We start from the raw sequence: 17,489 nt of genomic DNA, 5'->3' as shown, positions 1-17,489 counted from the left end.
CTTTAATGCACACGAGCACTGCATGGACAATGCTATGCCTGTGTTTCACAAAGAGAAAACCAAGGCCACAGATGGGGTTCTGGGCTCAGGGTCGAATGGGGGTGGGGCTGGTTGCAAAACTGCATCTGACTAAGAGACCTGGGGGGAAGTGTGGCGCCCCAAATCCCGAGCTCTTCCCGGAAGCCTCCTTGCCCTGTCCCAAGTTCAGACACCACAAGTACCGGAGCTGGGTGACTTACTCACGGCTTCACAGCTTGGAAGCAACCGAGGGGCCACAGGAGAGGGCTGGGAAAATCAGCAAATTGGCAGGTGGCGTCTAAGTGGCCTTGTGTGGGGGTGCTGTGGACAGAGCTGTGCCCACAGGACATGGGGGGACATCACAGAAGGGGTGAGTCCCACGCGGGGGTCTCTGGGCCACGGAGGGGTAGGGCAGGTGGGGGGGCCGAGGCAGCCCGGGAGGCAGGGACAGCAGCAGTGTGTGTGACGTGCAAGCCCCCTCCCCATGGGTGCGTTTAGTGGGTGCGACCACCGAGGCTAGCTGGGGAGCCTGGGACCCCAAAAGACGTTTGCTCAGGACAGGAGAGCTGACGGTCACACCTCATCATGTTATGCGGTCATCCACCCAGATTTTACCAAAGAGAAAAGCAGGTGTCGGAATGAAAGCTGGAGCCACCGCTGTGCCGGGCAGGCCGGGCCCTGGCTGGGATGCGTTCGCCGTCTCACTTGGCTCCACAGCCTCTTGGAGGTGCAGAGAAGGTAAGTGACCTGCCTAAGGTTGCACAGCTAAGATATGGCGGATCAGGGGGGAGCAAGTCGATGTTTCTTCCTTCTCCCAAAGTCCCAGACCTCCCTTAAACTGTTTCTTCTGATCTCTGAGACATTTATTTGCCCAGTTATTTTTTTCATTTACTCAACAAGCATTTATTGAGCACCTGCTGTGTGCCAGTACTGGGGACATGTGACCAAGAAGTAGGACATTTGTTGTCTTATGGAGGTGACAATTTACAGGGAGAGACAGACACTAAATATCCAGTAACTGGAACAAGATAATGACAGGTGGGGACTAAAGGAAGAAAGTGGGGCAGGGAGGGGCGGGCCAGGTGGGGCGGGCTGCTCCCAGAGGTGTCGCTGGGGAGACCTGAGCCAGGAGGGGTGTGCGTGGGCAGAGCTGGGTTTATTGTGCTCCCCCGAGCCAGGGCCTTCACGCTGTGCTCCTTAGGATAACCCAGTGATGTGGGTGCTATTTGCCATCCTCCTTCCTCAGATGGAGAAACTGAGGCACAGAGAGGCAGAGTCCTTCGCCCAAGAGCTGGTGAGATTTGAACCCATGCTTCATTTTTGGACTGCCTCCCCCATGGCCCCAAACCTCTCATTTGCTTCCTTTTCGTGTCCCTCCACCCACTGCCCGCTGCCAATCCCGCTGTGGCCTGCCTGACCTCCTGGGTGATCCATATCCTCGAGGCTGGATGGAGTCCCAGTGACCCCAGCTGGATGGCCACTCCCTGCCTTGCCAGGCTTTCGACTCCCTTTGGCCATGGCCGTGAGCAGGGGAGGGGGGTGCTGGGCAAGCCCAGAGCCGGGGTGGCCTTTGAGGCAGGGAGGTGGGAGGGGGAGGAGGAGGCTGGAGGTTCTGAGGGGTTCCTCTTGCCCGGAGAATGGCAGAGTTGGGATTTGAATCAAGGCTGAACCCCAGGTTCAGCCCCTTTCTTGCCAGCCAGCCTGCGCTGTGGGGGTGACTGTGCATGCACCTGCCGAGGGGACCCGTGCCACGCTCCGCTCTCCCCTGCCGGCCCCCCCCCACCACCACCACCGGCGCTCGGGCTCTCTGGCCTGGGCCCCTCCTGCCCCCCATCCCTGCACTCCCCAGTGCAACACCAGTGGTGGGAGCCCGTTCCTGCCTGCCTGAAAGCGGCGCCAGGTGGGAAGGTGGATGAATCACAAGCTAGCACATGAGCCAATGAGCAGGCTGGGTTTCGAGGGGGAGAAAGGCCTGGAAGAAAGTAAAGTGGGGAGAAGAGATAGAGGGTCTCTGGGGAGGGGCTGCTGAGAGAGCGGCCTGGAGGACTGAGCGGCCAGTGCAAAGGCCCTGGGAGGGGACCGAGCCGCACGTGCTGGGGAAGGAGCAGGTGCTGCTCAGCGGGGGTGGGTGGGTGGGGCGGGCAGGGCCCCTTGTGCCCCCGAGGCCCAGGGAGCTGGGGGGGGTTGCTCTGAGGATGGGCAGGGAGGTGCCCCCGCTGGAGCCAGGCACCCAGGAGGCCCCGGACAAGTTTACTGAGAGAGCAGCCCAGGCCCCCTGGCTCGGGGAGGCCACCTGCAGTGGGTGAAGGGTGCAGGAGCCTCTGACCCAGGGCCCGGAGCTCCGGGTGCCATGGCCGGGCAGGAATGAGGGAAGGGGGGGGGGAGGCGGGCAGAGGCCGGAGCCAAGCAAGGGAGAGGTCCTGGGGGAAGTGCGAGCGCCGGGAAGGGAGAGAGGCAGGAGAGGAGCAGGGCCAGGACCCCGAGGCCCGCAGGGAGGGGGGCAGGTGGGACACTGGACCCCCAGGAGGGTGTTTTCCTTTTGATTTCCCATGTCATGGTGGGAGAGTATCGACACGAGAGAAATTACACCACCCCTTGTTCCCCGATCTGGAAGTGAGCTCCGTGGCCGCCTGCTGTGGGCCCTTGGGCAGGTCTCTGCACCCCTATGCGTCGCCTGACAGGCTTGTGAAATGAAACACACCAGGTCCCTTCCTGGGAGAGTTGGGTGAGGATTAAATGGATGACCCCAGTGTAGCATGTAGGAAGAGCCACTTCGTACCAGCTGTCGTGGTTAACACCATCGTTTCCATTTGTGGGTTAAAGGCTCAGGTGCTGGAATTTGGCTGCCTCCATTCTGGCTCGTACTCATCTTGCGATTCGGGGCAAGTGGCTGCATCTCGCCGGGCCTCAGTTTCCCCTTTTGTAACAAGAGGATAGTAAAATTCCTCATAGTGTTCTGTAAAGATTCAACAGGTTAGTTCACCCAGAGTGAATGTAGAAAAGGTGCCAGCAGCTGCTGTTTCCTCCCAGAATTTTCTTTCGGTGTGCATTTATCTTGTGTGTGTGTGTGTGGCTAAAGTTGCCGATTTGATACTTACTTCCCCCTTCCTCCTTCGCAATGGGCCCCTCCATTGTTCGGGCCAGTGTCCTACTAAAAGACCGTATTTCCCAGCTTTTCTCTGCTAAGGACGACCGATGAAGTACAAACAGAAGTTGTAGGTGGGCTTCTCGGGAAGCTGTTTACAGATGCCCACTCGGCTGGAATGCACATCCCTTCTGCCCTCCTCCACTGTTTTCTTCTTTCTTTCTGCCTGGAACTCAGATGATGGCTGGAGCCTCAGCAGTTGTTTTGGACCATCAGGGCACACATTGAGGCATGGAAGCCGCATGCTGAGAGTGGTGAACTTGAGAGGCACTTGTTCTCCATGGAGGAGAAGCCTCTACCTCTTGCCTGCCTTGCTCTGGACTTGTTTATGTGAGAGAGAAATAAACCTGTCATTGAAGTCTTTGTCCTTTTGAGTTTCTGTTACTGGCAGCTGAATCTATTTCTAACGGATGCATTTGCCAAAATGGAGTCAACCCGTATGAGCTGTTTTGTGACCTGTGTTTCTTCGTGAAGCCTCAGTGCTTCCTTGTCTGAGAATGTTCTGATGCTATTGCACATGAAGGAGGAATGAAGGAGGGGCCTGCTGTTTGCGTAAGAAAAATTATTTCCATCAGATGTGGTGGAAGGATTTCTTTTAATTCATTTGAATTACAGAGCTAACGCATAGAGATTTTACACCATGAAAATATTCTGCCCGTCCTTCTCCCCTGTGACTTTGAAATTTCCGCTTGTAGCAGCACAGGCTTGAACCAGGCTCTCAGAACCAACAGAGACTCCTCTGCTAACCCCGGCGGGCTGCAAGTCCTGCCCCCCCAGCCCCCATGAGTGACCTACGGAAGGGACTTTCTGTTTGGAAACAGAGGGGTCAGCCCCTCTGCGGCTCACAGGGCGTGTGGCAGCTGCCCTCGGAGCAGATGCCCCGGGCCACCCTGAATAACCTCGCGGCCCCACGCCACCACCTGTCCACCGCGCCTTCAGGCCAGGGCTTGGAGGCACCTTTGCCAGTCTGCCTGGGGCCGGCCCAGCTGGGGGTGAGTCTGTTGGCCAGGGAGCCAGGCCTGGCCAGCTTTGATTTTTGCAGCTGTCACCGAGTCCCTGAGTTTTAGGCTCCTGACCTAAAACTCTCCTCAGAGAGTCTGGTGGGTAGGTCCGCGGGCTGCAGAGGAGACAGATCTGGGTGGGGGTTGGGAGCCACCAGGCTGCCTTGCTCAAGCCAGGCCTAAGTCCTCTTGCCCAAATGGGGCCGGCCACCATGTCTGCCTTGCTGACCCTTTTGGGGGATAATAAGGGACAAATGGATAAGAGGGACCTTTCCTTATGTTACTCCTGAAAGCCAGGTAGGACCATTAGCTAATCATGCTTCCAGTGGCTGGGACACAACAGCCGTGGGCCCTTATGAGGCCTGCACTGCATGTTGTTTATCTCCCCGTGGTCCCCACTCCCACCATCCGCCCCCTGCCTCTCAAAGGCTCCCGCCATCGGGGCTGACATCTGTTCTCATGTCAACACAGGCTCACAAAAGCATTGTTTTGTTCCATGTCTTTTCTTCCTAGTGAAATAGGCGCACTCATAGAAAAGGCATCGGTGCACAGCTCAGCGGACTTCCCTGGCATGGACTCCTGTGTAACCAGCTGCCAGACCAAGAGGCAGACCATTCCAGCACCCAGAAGCCCCTGGACCCCTGCTGGTGGCTCTACCCCCAAGGGTGACCATTACCCTGACCTCCAACCACATGCATTGACTTCCAACAGCATGTACTGACTTCCAGCCGCATGCACTGACTTCCAGCAGCATGCACTGACTTCCAGCAGCATGCCTTGACTTCAACAGCATGCATTGGCTCCTAGCAGCATGCACTGACTTCCAGCAGCATGCACTGACTTCAACAGCATGCACTGACTTCCAGCAGCATGCCTTGATTTCAACAGCATGCGTTGGCTCCTAGCAGCATGCACTGACTTCCAGCAGCATGCACTGACTTTAACAGCATGCACTGACTTCCAGCAGCATGCCTTGATTTCAACAGCATGCATTGGCTCCTAGCAGCATGCACTGACTTCCAGCAGCATGCACTGACTTCCAACAGCATGCACTGACTTCCAGCAGCATGCACTGACTTCCAGCAGCATGCCTTGACTTCAACAGCATGCATTGGCTCCTAGCAGCATGCACTGACTTCCAGCAGCATGCACTGACTTCCAGCAGCATGCACTGACTTCCAGCAGCAAGCACTGACTTCCAGCAGCCTGCACTGACTTCCAGCAGCAAGCACTGACTTCCAGCAGCAAGCACTGACTTCCAGCAGCGTGTCTTGACTTCAACAGCATGCACTGACTTCCAGCAGCATGCACTGACTTCCAGCAGCATGCACTGACTTCCAGCAGCATGCACTGGCTTCCAGCAGCATGCATTGGCTTCCAGCAGCATGTACTGACTTCCAGCAGCATGCACTGACCTCCAGCAGCATGCACTGGCTTCCAGCAGCATGCATTGACTTGCCTGTTTCTGCACTTCGGGTAAATTGGATCATGCAGGATGCTGTCATCTGTGCCTAAAAATCCAGCATTATAATGCGAGCTCTACTCAGGTTGTGTGTATCAGTATTTGTTCCTTTTGATAGCTGAGTAGATCTCCACTGCCTGGGTATATCACAGTTTACTTGTCTGTTTTTTATTGATGTTGGGCACTTGGATTGTTTCCAGTTTTTGACTCTTATGAACTGGGCCATCACAGGCATTGCAGGGTACATGTTTTTGGTGAACATATCTGCATATTCCCACTGGGCATATGCCTGGGAGTGCCTTATGGTGTCATAGACAGAGCTATAAGTGTGTGTTTTAGTTCTTATTAATTGTATTCAACTCTAGATTTCATTCTGTTTTCTACTTTTCCCCATGAAATCTATTCTTGTCCAACTTTTTATTTGGAAACAATCTCAAATCTATAGAAAATTTGCAAATAACAGTACAAAGAACACTTTTTATAAATTTTTGAGAATAAATCACTGCCTGTTGCTGTTATCTTTTAGAACCTGGATGTATATTTCTTAAGCAGCAAGAACGCTTTCCTACAAAACCACAATACCATCATCAAAATCAGGAACCTAGGCATCAGATGCTACTATCATCTATTCCTCAGAAACATTTGAGTTTCACCAATTGCCTCATTAATAAGTTTATAGTAAAAGGACCCAGTTTGGAATCAGTTAATTGTCACGTCCCCTACGTCGCCTTTAAACTGGAGCAGTTCCTCAGACGTTTTTTGACTTTCCTTACCTCGACACTTGATCACAGGCCAGTGCTTTATTTTGTGGCATGCCTTTCACGGTGGGTGTGTCTGTGTGCCCTCGGGTTTGGATTTGGTTGTGCACCTTTGGCAGGAAAAGCGCAGAAGTGATGCTGGGTCCTTCCTGTTGCATCCTAGCAGGTGACACGGGACTCTGGCTTGTCCTGCGGCTGGGGACGGTCACTTTGATGACTCGATGGAGAAGCTGCCTGCCAGGTTCCTCTTGGTAAGTAAAACATGTTTGTGGGGAGGTTCATTGAAACTGTGTGGATATCCTGTTCCTCATCAAACTTTCAATTATCTGTTTATTCTTCTCCAAATGTACTCGTGGTTCTCTATTTTATTTAATGGGTTGTAACCCAGTATTGTCATTATTATTATTTATCTGGGTGCCCAAATCGTCCCAGATCTGGCCAGTGGGAGCCCTTTCTCGTTGGATTCTGTGCCCCTCTGACGTGTCTCCATCATTCCTTGAACACTTCCCCACTTTCTGACCCAACAAGGCACTCCAGGCTCATCTACTCCTTTTCCTGATCCAATCCTGGAATCAGCCATTTTCCCCCAGGAGGCCTGGGCCCTTTTAGTGGAGAATGGTCTTTAGAAACCAAGATCTTGGCACTGGTTACACTCACTGATGCTGGGGTGTCACTATGACCAGGCTCTTTCAGCAGACAGTGTTAGGACTGTGCGTCTGGGTGTACTAGACGCACACATTTTCCTCTATACTATTTCCCTATCTGTCCGTCTGTCCTTCCATCCATCCATCCTTCCATCCACCCATCTATCCTTCCATCTATCCATCCGTCCGTCCGTCCGTCCTTCCATCCATCCATCCTTCTATCCATCCATCCATCCATCCTTCCTTCCTTCCATACATCCTTCCTTCCATCCATCCTTCCATCCATCCATCTGTCCGTCCATCCTTCCATCCATCCATCCTTCCATCCATTCATCCTTCCTTCCATCCATCCATCCTTCCATCCACCCATCTATCCTTCCATCTATCCATCGTCTGTCCGTCCGTCCTTCCATCCATCCGTCCATCCATTCATCCTTCCTTCCATCCATCCATCCTTCCATCCACCCATCTATCCTTCCATCTATCCATCCGTCTGTCCGTCCGTCCTTCCATCCATCCATCCTTCTATCCATCCATCCATCCATCCATCCTTCTATCCATCCATCCATCCATCCATCCTTCCTTCCTTCCATACATCCTTCCTTTCATCCATCCTTCCATCCATCCATCTGTCCGTCCATCCTTCCATCCATCCATCCTTTCATCCATTCATCCATCCTTCCATCCATTCATCCTTCCATCCATACATCCTTCCTTCCTTCCATTCATCTTTCCATCCACCTAATTTTTCTATTTAGCTAGCTATAAAACTGAGTCTACGCTGTAACTCCAATTCCAATCTAGCACTGCAGAGTTCATTGCACTTTTTTCTGTTTGCATATGGTAACTCTCATTTCAGACAGTGAGAAACTAGCTCCCGTTACTCTCCCCACAGCCCTGTCCGGTGGCCCTCCTTCTGCTCAGGCTCTGACCTCTGCACCTTGCACCCTTCCTGTGGCTGAACTCACGCTAAGCGTGGCCGCCATGCCAGCTTCCCCAGGCCTGGATGAGTTGTTTTTAAATTTTAATATTTGGTTTTGAATACATAATATATGCACATGGTCCCAAGTCGAAAAGTTGAAAAAAGTCAGTTTCCCTTCCCCAGAAGGACACCCAAGAAGGAAGTGGTGTCAGTTCCATCATTTCCTGCGAAGATGCATCACGGTAGGACGATACACGAGCCAAGTCAAGGGAGGGACACACACCAGACCGCTGGCTTGTCGTCCTCAGATGCAGCGGGGTCCCGACGGCCAGGGCGGCACGGATGGCCTGCTTCATACCCAGACAGCCCACATACAGCAGGAGGAGGTGCGTGATGTGGGGTCAGAGGAAAAAGAAATCACGGCGCCTTCCTGGAGACAGCTGAGGGAAGTTGACTGCGGCGTGTGCACAGAGAGCAGTGCTGCCCTGGGTGAGTTTCCTGCAGTTGACAGCCGCCCGCTGGCTGCATCGTAGGGCCGGGAGAAGCGCTGCGCGGCTTCAGGCAAAAGGGCAGCGTGTCCACGGCTGAACTACACGTGGCTCAGGATGAAGAGGAAAGAGAAAGAGAGAGAAGGAGTTAGTGTGTGCGGCAAAATAGAAACACCTGGGTGGAGGAGACCCGGGGGGACCCTGTAACTCTTCTTTGTAATTTTTCTGTAAGTTTGAAATTATATCAAAACCTACAACAAACAAACAAAGCACCTGACCTTCTATAAACCTAAGAGAAACAAAAGATACATCTCAAAAACGACAACAACTTGTAAGCAAACTCTCAGCGGTGTTATTTATATCAGTCCCAAACTGGAAGCCAGGCAATGTCTTGCAGCAGGGGAGCGGGTAAAACAGTGCCGTGTATCCATTTCAGGGAATACGACTCGGCAATAAGAAAGAGTAAACTGGACCCTTGCACAATAAAGGTAAATCTTAAAACTGATACACTGAAGAGAAAAAGTGACATGCTGACACAAGTCCATAAGTATGGGATTCCTGGGATGTGAATCTAGCGCCAGGGCAGTGCTGTCTGTGGCAGGGGAGGAGTCCCTGGGCAGGCAGTGCTCCCTGAGGTGGGGGACGAGTCCCTGGCGGGGTAGTGCTCCCTGTGGCAGGGGAGGAGTCCCTGGGCAGGCAGTGCTCCCTGAGGTGGGGACGAGTCCTTGGCGGGGTAGTGCTCCCTGAGGTGGGGGATGAGTTCCTGGCGGGGCAGTGCTCCCTGTGGCAGGGGAGGAGTCCCTGGGCAGGCAGTGCTCTCTGCGGTGGGGGACGAGTCCCTGGGCAGGCAGTGCTCCCTGAGGTGGGGGACGAGTCCCTGGGGGGGGGGCAGTGCTCCCTGTGGCAGGGGAGGAGTCCCTGGGCAGGCAGTGCTCTCTGCGGTGGGGGACGAGTCCCTGGGCAGGCAGTGCTCCCTGAGGTGGGGGACGAGTCCCTGGCGGGGCAGTGCTCCCTGAGGTGGGGGACGAGTCCCTGGGCAGGCAGTGCTCCCTGAGGTGGGGGACGAGTCCCTGGCGGGGCAGTGCTCCCTGAGGTGGGGGAGGAGTCCCTGGGCAGGCAGTGCTCCCTGAGGTGGGGGGTGAGTTCCTGGTGGGGCAGTGCTCCCTGAGGTGGGGGACGAGTCCCTGGTGGGCAATGCTCCCTGAGGTGGGGGACGAGTCCCTGGGGGGGCAGTGCTCCCTGTGGCAGGGGAGGAGTCCCTGGGCAGGCAGTGTTCCCTAAGGTGGGGGAGGAGTCCCCAGGAGGGTAGTGCTCCCTGGGTTTATATACCCACTTCAGAGGTAACTGGACTGTGCACTTAAGCCTCTCTCCCCTTGTGCTCTTTGCTGTCCTGTTAGATCTCAGTATAAAAGGAGAAAACATATTAGCCAACTAGATACATGTCACATATCGGCATTGGGCAGCCCCAGCAAGCGCCCCTGACCCAGGGCCCTGGCCTGGCCACCATTTGGCTCCCAGAGGCCCCGCAGACCCGGCAGGGCTGGGGAAACTACCTCGCAGCCCAGCACACCCAGCTCCAAGTGGGGAGGGGAGGCAGTGGGGCAGAGGGTGCCTGTCCCGGCTGCTGTCTACCGCGGAATCTCGCTGCTGTCCTGGGCGCCCGCCAGCCCCGCCCGCCCCACCGGGCCTTTGCCTTCCATCCCGGGCCAGCGTGTGGGCTCGAGAGCCCGAGAGGCCTGGGTGTGAATCTGGCTCCACCTGGCAGTCCCACCGGCCTCGGCCCAAGGCTGCTGTGGGCGCAGCTGGTACCGGTATTGCTGTGTGCGAAACGCAGCACCAGGCTCGCGCGGCCTCTGCATTCAGTAACAGTACCTGCGCCGTTGGTGTTGTTAGGCTGCAATTGCCCTGGGGTGCCAAAGCGCTGGCAAGTCAGACACGTGGGAACCACGCAGGCTCTTATGAGGATGGAAAGTTCTGGAGAAAGGAGCTCCTCTGGCAGCTTGACGCTCCCTCAGAAAACTCTTCATTTCCACGCTGGTGTTGGCAACAGCAGGTGGTGAGCGAGGGGCTTCGGAGCAGGTGGCCCGCCTTTTGTGCAGGCCTCGGCCAAAAGGGCCCCGAGCTTGGGCTCTGCTGCTGCGTCCTGGAATCTTCTGGAAATTCTTCCATGCAGGCGCTCCTGGCCGGTCCGCTGCACCCTGCGAGGTCACCAAGCACCTCCCCAGGCGCTGCCCTGCTCAGGCTGGGGCTGACCTCTGACCTCGCCGACTCCGATTTCCTCACCTGGGAAGTGGGAGGCAGTGCCGGCACCAGCCCAGGTCAGCCGGACTACTCCACGGCAGGACTGGGGTAGCCTGGGCCAAATGAGGCGGCGGATGGCCTGCGTGCGCACCCTGGGGACTGTCACACAGTAGGTGTGCAGGAGATGCAAGTTGCTCCGAGCTTTTCTGCTGGCCTGAGTGTGTGTGTGTGCTTTTTTTTTTTTTTTTAATTTAGCCTGTGTTTTTGCCTTTTCACCATTAAAATAGATTTTAAATGGCACCGGTAAAATATGCATCCATTCTCTTAAACGGAAACATTTCAGACCAAGCAGAAGTTTGTTCTTGAACCACCAGCCCAGGCTGCCCCTCCACGCCGCCCAGGGCAGTTTTGTGGTTTTGGAATGCAAACTTACAGACTTTTATCCGTGTGTTGCTTTCACTTCTGTGTGACTGTGTCCTTTTTTTCTCCTTTCTCTTTTATACTTTTTAAAATAAAACTTTATGGGTACAGAGAGCTTGATCTTTTTTTATGGGTACAGAGAGCTTGATCCATTTCCCCTAACCAAACACGCCCACATAACTAGCACTCGGCTCAAGGAACAAATCACGTGCAGCCTCCCCAAAGGTACCTCGCCCGTCACTTCCGCTGCTCAGGTAACCACTGCCCTGGATTGTTTGGCCTGTCCTAGGACCTCACACGGATGGGGTCATTCAGGGTGACAGCTTGGGGACTTCTGAGGGCCACCAAGTTGTCGGGTATAGGCCTCGTTCTCGCCACCGAGTCCTGCTCGGTCCAGTGCGGACGGACATCTCGGTTGTTTCCCGGGTTTGGTGGTTGGGAATTAAGCTGCCATGGACAATCTTGTTTGAGTCTTCTGATGGACATCAGCTTACCTTTCTGCTGGGTTCCACCTCGGGGTGCCATCTCTGGGCACAGAGTTGGTCTGTGTTTGGCTCAGGAGACACTGCTCAACAGGTTAAAGCGTTCGTACTAATTTGCTGTGCCGCAGCGACGCATGGGCGTTCTAGTTGCTCTGCATCCTTGTCAACACCTACAACTGTCAGATTTGCTTATTTTGGCCATTTGGGTGTGGAGTACTGGGTTAGATGGGCATTTTCTTTCATGAATGTCTTGACAGCCTCACACCGTCCACTGCACCTGGGACTGGTCCCCGTCCCTCCATGATGTCCTTGAGAGTCGTCCACTGTGTTGCCCGCAGCTCCACTCCCATCGAAGGCTGCATGCTCTGTCCTGGAGCCCCCAGCCCGACATTCCCGCCCATCTCTCGCCTCCTTTCTAAGTCCCTGTGCATCAGTCCTGTCTAAATAAGCCCAAGAAATGCCTGCTAAATGAATTAATAGAAGCAAAAGTGAAAGAAAACACAACAACACAACTGTTCTGGGTACCTGAGGGTTCCAGTGAGGTGGGCTGTGGTCACCGGTGTATTTCTGTGCACCCCGCAAATGCTCGGTGCTTTGGCTGTGCAGCACCAGTCATCACTGAGCCCGGACTTTTCCAGAGAAGAATAACACCCCTCAGTGGCCCAGGTCCCCGGAGGAGCTGGGGGGTGGCAGTGACTGTCTGGGGGCCCCTGCCCCTCAGGCCCACAGAGTCCCGCTGAGGTCCCATAGCTGGACATAGAGCTGGTTCCTGGACCCTCAGTTTGTTCTCCCTCTACATGCGAGCCAGAGCCCAGCAGAGATGCTCCAGGAAGGTCTTAGCTGAGCCCCTGCCATGTGCCAGGCAGGGGAGAGGAGGCCCCTCCCCATGGAGCGTCCACCCTCCTGGTGAGAGACTAGCTGCTCATATGGCGCGTCCTATGGAGAAAAGTAAGGCAGGGGCGGGGAGAAGGAGCAATGCGTGCGTGTATGTGCACGCGTGAGTGTGCATGTGTGTGCGTGTGTGTGCATGTGCATGTGTGTGCATGCATGAGTGTGTATGCATGCGTGCACATGCGTGTGTGAGGGCTGTGCCTTCGACTACAGGGATGAGGGAAGGTCTCATTGAAAGCAGGTGATATTTAAGCAAAGCCCTGAAGGAGGGAAAGGAGATGTGCCAGGAATAGCAGGTGCAAAGGTCCTGAGGTGGGATCACGCCTTGTGTGTTCCAGGAGCAGCGAAGAGGCCAGTGCCGGGGAACAGTGGGGGTGAAGGGAGGAATGGGGGCTTGGGAAGGGGCTCCACTCTCGAAGTGGGTGATGGGCAGGTGGAGGAAGGGCTCAGGCTCGCGTCCTCCGCCTGGGGGGAGGGGAACCACATGAAATCACTGATGGAGCACGCAGCCCAGGGTCTGCACCCCGCAGGTAGCGTCCGGAGTAGCGTCCGTCACTGCAGGGGGCACGGGAGCCCTCCAGCGGGCTGACCTGCTGGGCATGAATGGAGTCCCTGGGCTGGCCCGCCGGAGGGCCTGGTGCCGTCGGGGCAGGAGTGTGGGGGCCGGGCGCGAGCTGGGGCTGGCGGGGGGCCAGGGCGCCGCGCTGGGCCGGGAGGGCAGGCTCGGGCTGGTTCCCGGGCAAGGGAGAGGCAGGCGGGGCCTGCGGAGCTTCCGGCCTCCCTCAGCGCCTGCTTGGCTTCCCAGGAACGGCGCCTGGCCCCGTGGCCTCTGCTCTGCAGCTTCTGCCCTGGTTCTCCGGTCCTCCCACTCCCTCCACCCTCCTCTCCTGCCAGGTGCGCGACTTTTCCCCCATCGCTCTGCCTGCAATCCTTCCTCCCACTCTTGGGCCTCTGCCCGTGCTGTTCCCTCCTGAAGGAATGCCTTTCCCTTCCTTTCCGCGGGTCACACCCACGCATTGCCCAATGCCCCGTGAGGAGGCCTGCCCTGGCCGCCCCCCTGCTCCCCAGTCCCAGGGCACAGTTCCCCAGCAGGGGCCGGCTGGGGGTCCTGTGGGTGTGACTGTCTCCCGCGGGTCTCTCCTCCAGGCGGGGAGCTCCTGGCCGGGCCTGCTCGCCATGGCCGTGTCCCCGAGATTAGAGCGATGGCTGGCATGCAGTAGGTGCTCAGTGAGTCTTGGAGGGAAGGGTGCTGGTCAGTGAGCGCTGCGTCTATAATCTGAGCGGTGGGCGGACGGGCAGCGGAGGTGGACGGGCGCTGCTGGGAGCTGGGAGCAGGTGGATGGGGTGGCGGGGGTGGGGGGGAGCCTGGGCCAGGGAAGGGTGGGTGTACCGGCCAGCTCTTGGCCCAGGGCTTGGGAGGGGGTCGCGGCCGGCCAGCTGTGTGTTAACGCCGAGGCCGGGGCAGCCCAGGCCTTGTCCTTTCTCCATCTCCTGTGTTCCCAGTGTCTCCCTGTGCCTCGCTGGGTCTTCTCGCTGCATCGTAGAGGAGAGGGGGTGCACCAGGAGTCCCGTGGTCCAGAACGGCTTGCCAGCAGCCTGCCAGGTCCCTATTTTGCCACCGTGCTCTGCTCCATTAGTCGGCCCTCCTTCTGGGCGTGCTGGCTGAAAATGCAGATTCCAGGCCCTCCCAGGTGGGCTGGATGAGGCCCAGAGATGTGCAATTATAACAAGTCCCTGTCCCATGACTCTGAGCTCAACCCTGTCCTGGAACCTGCAATTAAGGCACTGTTGGTGTGGGGCGTGGGGTGGACATGCGGTGTGGACAGCTGCAGCGCTCTCTGTGTTAAAAACCCGCCACTGCCGGAGGCGACAGGCTGTCCCTCCATGAGCCGCCGAGTTGTCCCCTCCTGGGGGACCCGCCGGCAGGGACATCAAGGACAGAGGCTCTGATAAGACAAGCTCTCCGAGATAGCACCAAGTGAAAAAGCAGGAGCGGAAGAGTGGGGATTGTTTCGCCATTTGCATTAAAGAAAAGAGAAGTGTAGATAGCGCATTGGATTCTGGAAGGGCACAGGAGTCGGCCCGCGGGGAGGAGAGGGGCTGCGCTGAAACCGGGGCGGGGTCTGCGTCCTGGATTTGAGTTCTGACCCTGGCTAGCTCTGCGACCCTAAACCGGAGGCGGACGCCTTCTGAGCCTCAGTTTCCCCCGGTGTTAATGAGCACAGTGCTCCTGCTCCGACCCACCTCTGTTTCCCGGGAGGCCCAGGCAGGCCTCGCTGTCCCACCTGACCCGGGGAGGTGGGGGGGGGGGCGGGGCAGGGTGAGCCGGAAAAACCAGCAGGTTTGGAGCGTCCTGCGGGGCCCACCCACCCCTGCGGGGCCTCCCCTCCCCCAGCCACCGCTCCAGGCTGGAGGCTGAGGTCAGGGGGCACTGGGGCTGGGTGGGGGCAGGGAGGGAGAGACAGACCCACGGGAAGAGAGGAGAGACGCGGAGACAGGGAGAGAACAAGAGGCAGAGGGAGGGACAGAGAGAGCTGAGGAGAGAAGAATGGTGAGAGGGACGCAGACAGAGACAGAGAGAAAGCGCGGGGAGATGAGCTCGGGGTGGGGTGGGGGTGCAGAAAGGTGTGGGGGGAGGGGCTCTGGCAGGGGTTGGGGCGCCCGCGGAGAGGTGGGGCCCCCAGCAGTACTTCCCCGCCTGGGGCCGCAGCTGCAGGCGCAGTGGCCAGGACCCCGCCGTCGGGGCCCTCGTGCCCACAGCAGCCCCTGCCAGCCTGGGGCCTTGGGTGCAGGCTGTGTCCCTGCCTGGCGCTGTCCCGCTGTCCGTGACTCTGGCCCAGGCCCTCCCCTTCGCGTCCTCCCCTGCACCCTGAGGGTCACCTGGTCACCCGCCGGGTGGGCCTTCCTGGGAAGGACCCACAGCCCCCGCGTCCAGCCTCTGCCTGCCTGACTCTGGCCGTGAGGTGTCACCCTGCTTAGGCGTGGGCCCTGGGGCCAGGAGACCTTGGGGCAGCCCCAGCACCGCTTCTCCAGGAGGGGAGCGTGGGCCCAGGTGGCACAGCCACCCCTGGGGAACTGGCTGCCTGTGTCCTCAGGGGGTGGCAGAAGTGGTGGCAAGGGAGGGCTCGCTGCCGGCCTCAGTTTCCCCACAGTGTGGTTGGGGTAGTAAAAGTTTCTGCCCCGCCGGGCGTGCCGGGCACCAAGTGAGGTGCTGTCTGCGAGGGGCTGGGCAGCCTGGCCCCGGCACTGACAGGCGATCGAGGGTTCCCGCCGCTATGACCCTAACGTCACCCCCCACCCCACGCCCCTCCGCAGCCCAGGCTTGGGGAATTCACCTGAATGACAGCAGCCCCCGCTGGGCTCCTCACCCAGCCTGTCTCACGTCGTTTTCCATGTGCTGCCATAGGCAATCTCACAAAATGGGAGCTGGGCCAACTCTCCCCTGCGCAACAGCCTCCCATGGCTCCCCATTGCCGCCAGAAAAGACCCCATCACGGTCACGCGGGCTGCCCCATGGGCGACCCCTCTCAGCTCACCTCCTCCTCTCCCCCACTCCCCCCCCTCTCTCCCTCCCTCATTTTGCTACAGCTGCCTTGGTTTCCCTTCAGTGAACACTGCCCCTCCATACCTCGGGGCCTTTGCACATGTGGCTCTGTTACTGGACTGCTTTCCATTCTCTTCCCCTAGCAATGCCCAGATCTCAGATTAGGGGAGCCCCATAGTGGGGCTCTGGCCTCCTCTTGCCGGGCCCTGTACCCATCCTCAGCTGCTGCACAAAGTTAGCTGCTCCCAGCTGCCCTCTTGGCGGACAGTTGCCTCGCTGAACCGGTGCTGCCCCACATGGGGGCCCCTCCCTGCTCCCCAGCAGTGGTGACTGGGTCAGGGGCCCTGCAGCGCAGCCCTGTTGCTTCCAAGAGGGAAGCAGCCCTGTGGGGTAACCCACGCACACTATAGCTTCTGTGGGAGCTGAGCTGCCAGCTTTGCTGGCCTCTTCCCTGCCCGCTCCTGCTTCGCGCCTCCTTCTCCCACGAGCGTTTCTGCAGTGAGGTCCAGGCAGCCGCATCCCCTCTCAGGCTCTGCTGCTGGCCTCCCCTGCGCCCTCTCTAGTTTCATGTCTGGACCTTTCCTTGCAGCCCTCATCAGGGCCATGTTTTCACACGTGCTCAGATGATTATTTAATTGATGTCCTTTCTCCATCCCAGAATGTAAGGCAGGGATCGTGCAAACCCCAGCATCCGGCACAGGACTGGGTATATGGTGGGTACCCCAGAATTACATGTTGAAGGACTGAAGGATAGAGGTCAGGTGGGCTGGAGGGGGGTGAGGGCGACCATCACCAAGACCCCAGCTTCTTCCCATTCTTTGGCTGCCATCCTCTCCCAGCCAGTGTCCTCATAGCCCATGATGGCTGCTGAAGCGCCTGCCATTTCTCCCTGCACAGCTGTGGCCAAGGCGGGAAAAGGCCTTGAAGTGTCTACTTAAGAGTGGAGGAGCCAGTCCTGGAAGCCCCTTGGCAGACTTCCCGCCTCTCAGGCCACAAGTACACTCCACGTCCCGCCCGAGCTGGCTCTGCCCTGGAGGGGGCTGTCGCGTTGAGACGTTCGGTGCCCCGGGCACGTGGGCAGAGGGCCCATCCCGCTGTGGCCACCCTGAACTGGGGGACAGTTTCAAGCAAATTAGGTGGCCAGACGCCTTCACCTCAGTAAATATTTGTAGAACTGGGATTGGAGAGGACGTGGCTGGCCAGAGAGGGCAGGGCAGAGGCGCTGGAGCAGAGACCCCAAGGCGGACAGAGACACGGGAAGAAGGGCAGAGAGATACGAGTGAGAACCGAGGAGAGACAGAGCCAGGAGGGAGGGGCAGAGAGACAGGAGGGAGAGACTACTGAGAGATGGACAGAGACAGGACAAGACAGAGAGATGGAGAGACGGGGGGAGAGAGAGGCATGCAGAGAATTGGTCTGAGAGACACAGAGGGAAGGAGGCAGCTTATAAGAGAAGGAGGCCCAGAGGGGGCG

This window comes from Tamandua tetradactyla, chromosome 1 (assembly GCF_023851605.1).
Source record: "Tamandua tetradactyla isolate mTamTet1 chromosome 1, mTamTet1.pri, whole genome shotgun sequence".
NCBI classification, from domain to species: Eukaryota; Metazoa; Chordata; class Mammalia; order Pilosa; family Myrmecophagidae; genus Tamandua; species Tamandua tetradactyla.
Note: the sequence above shows the minus strand (reverse complement) of the source record.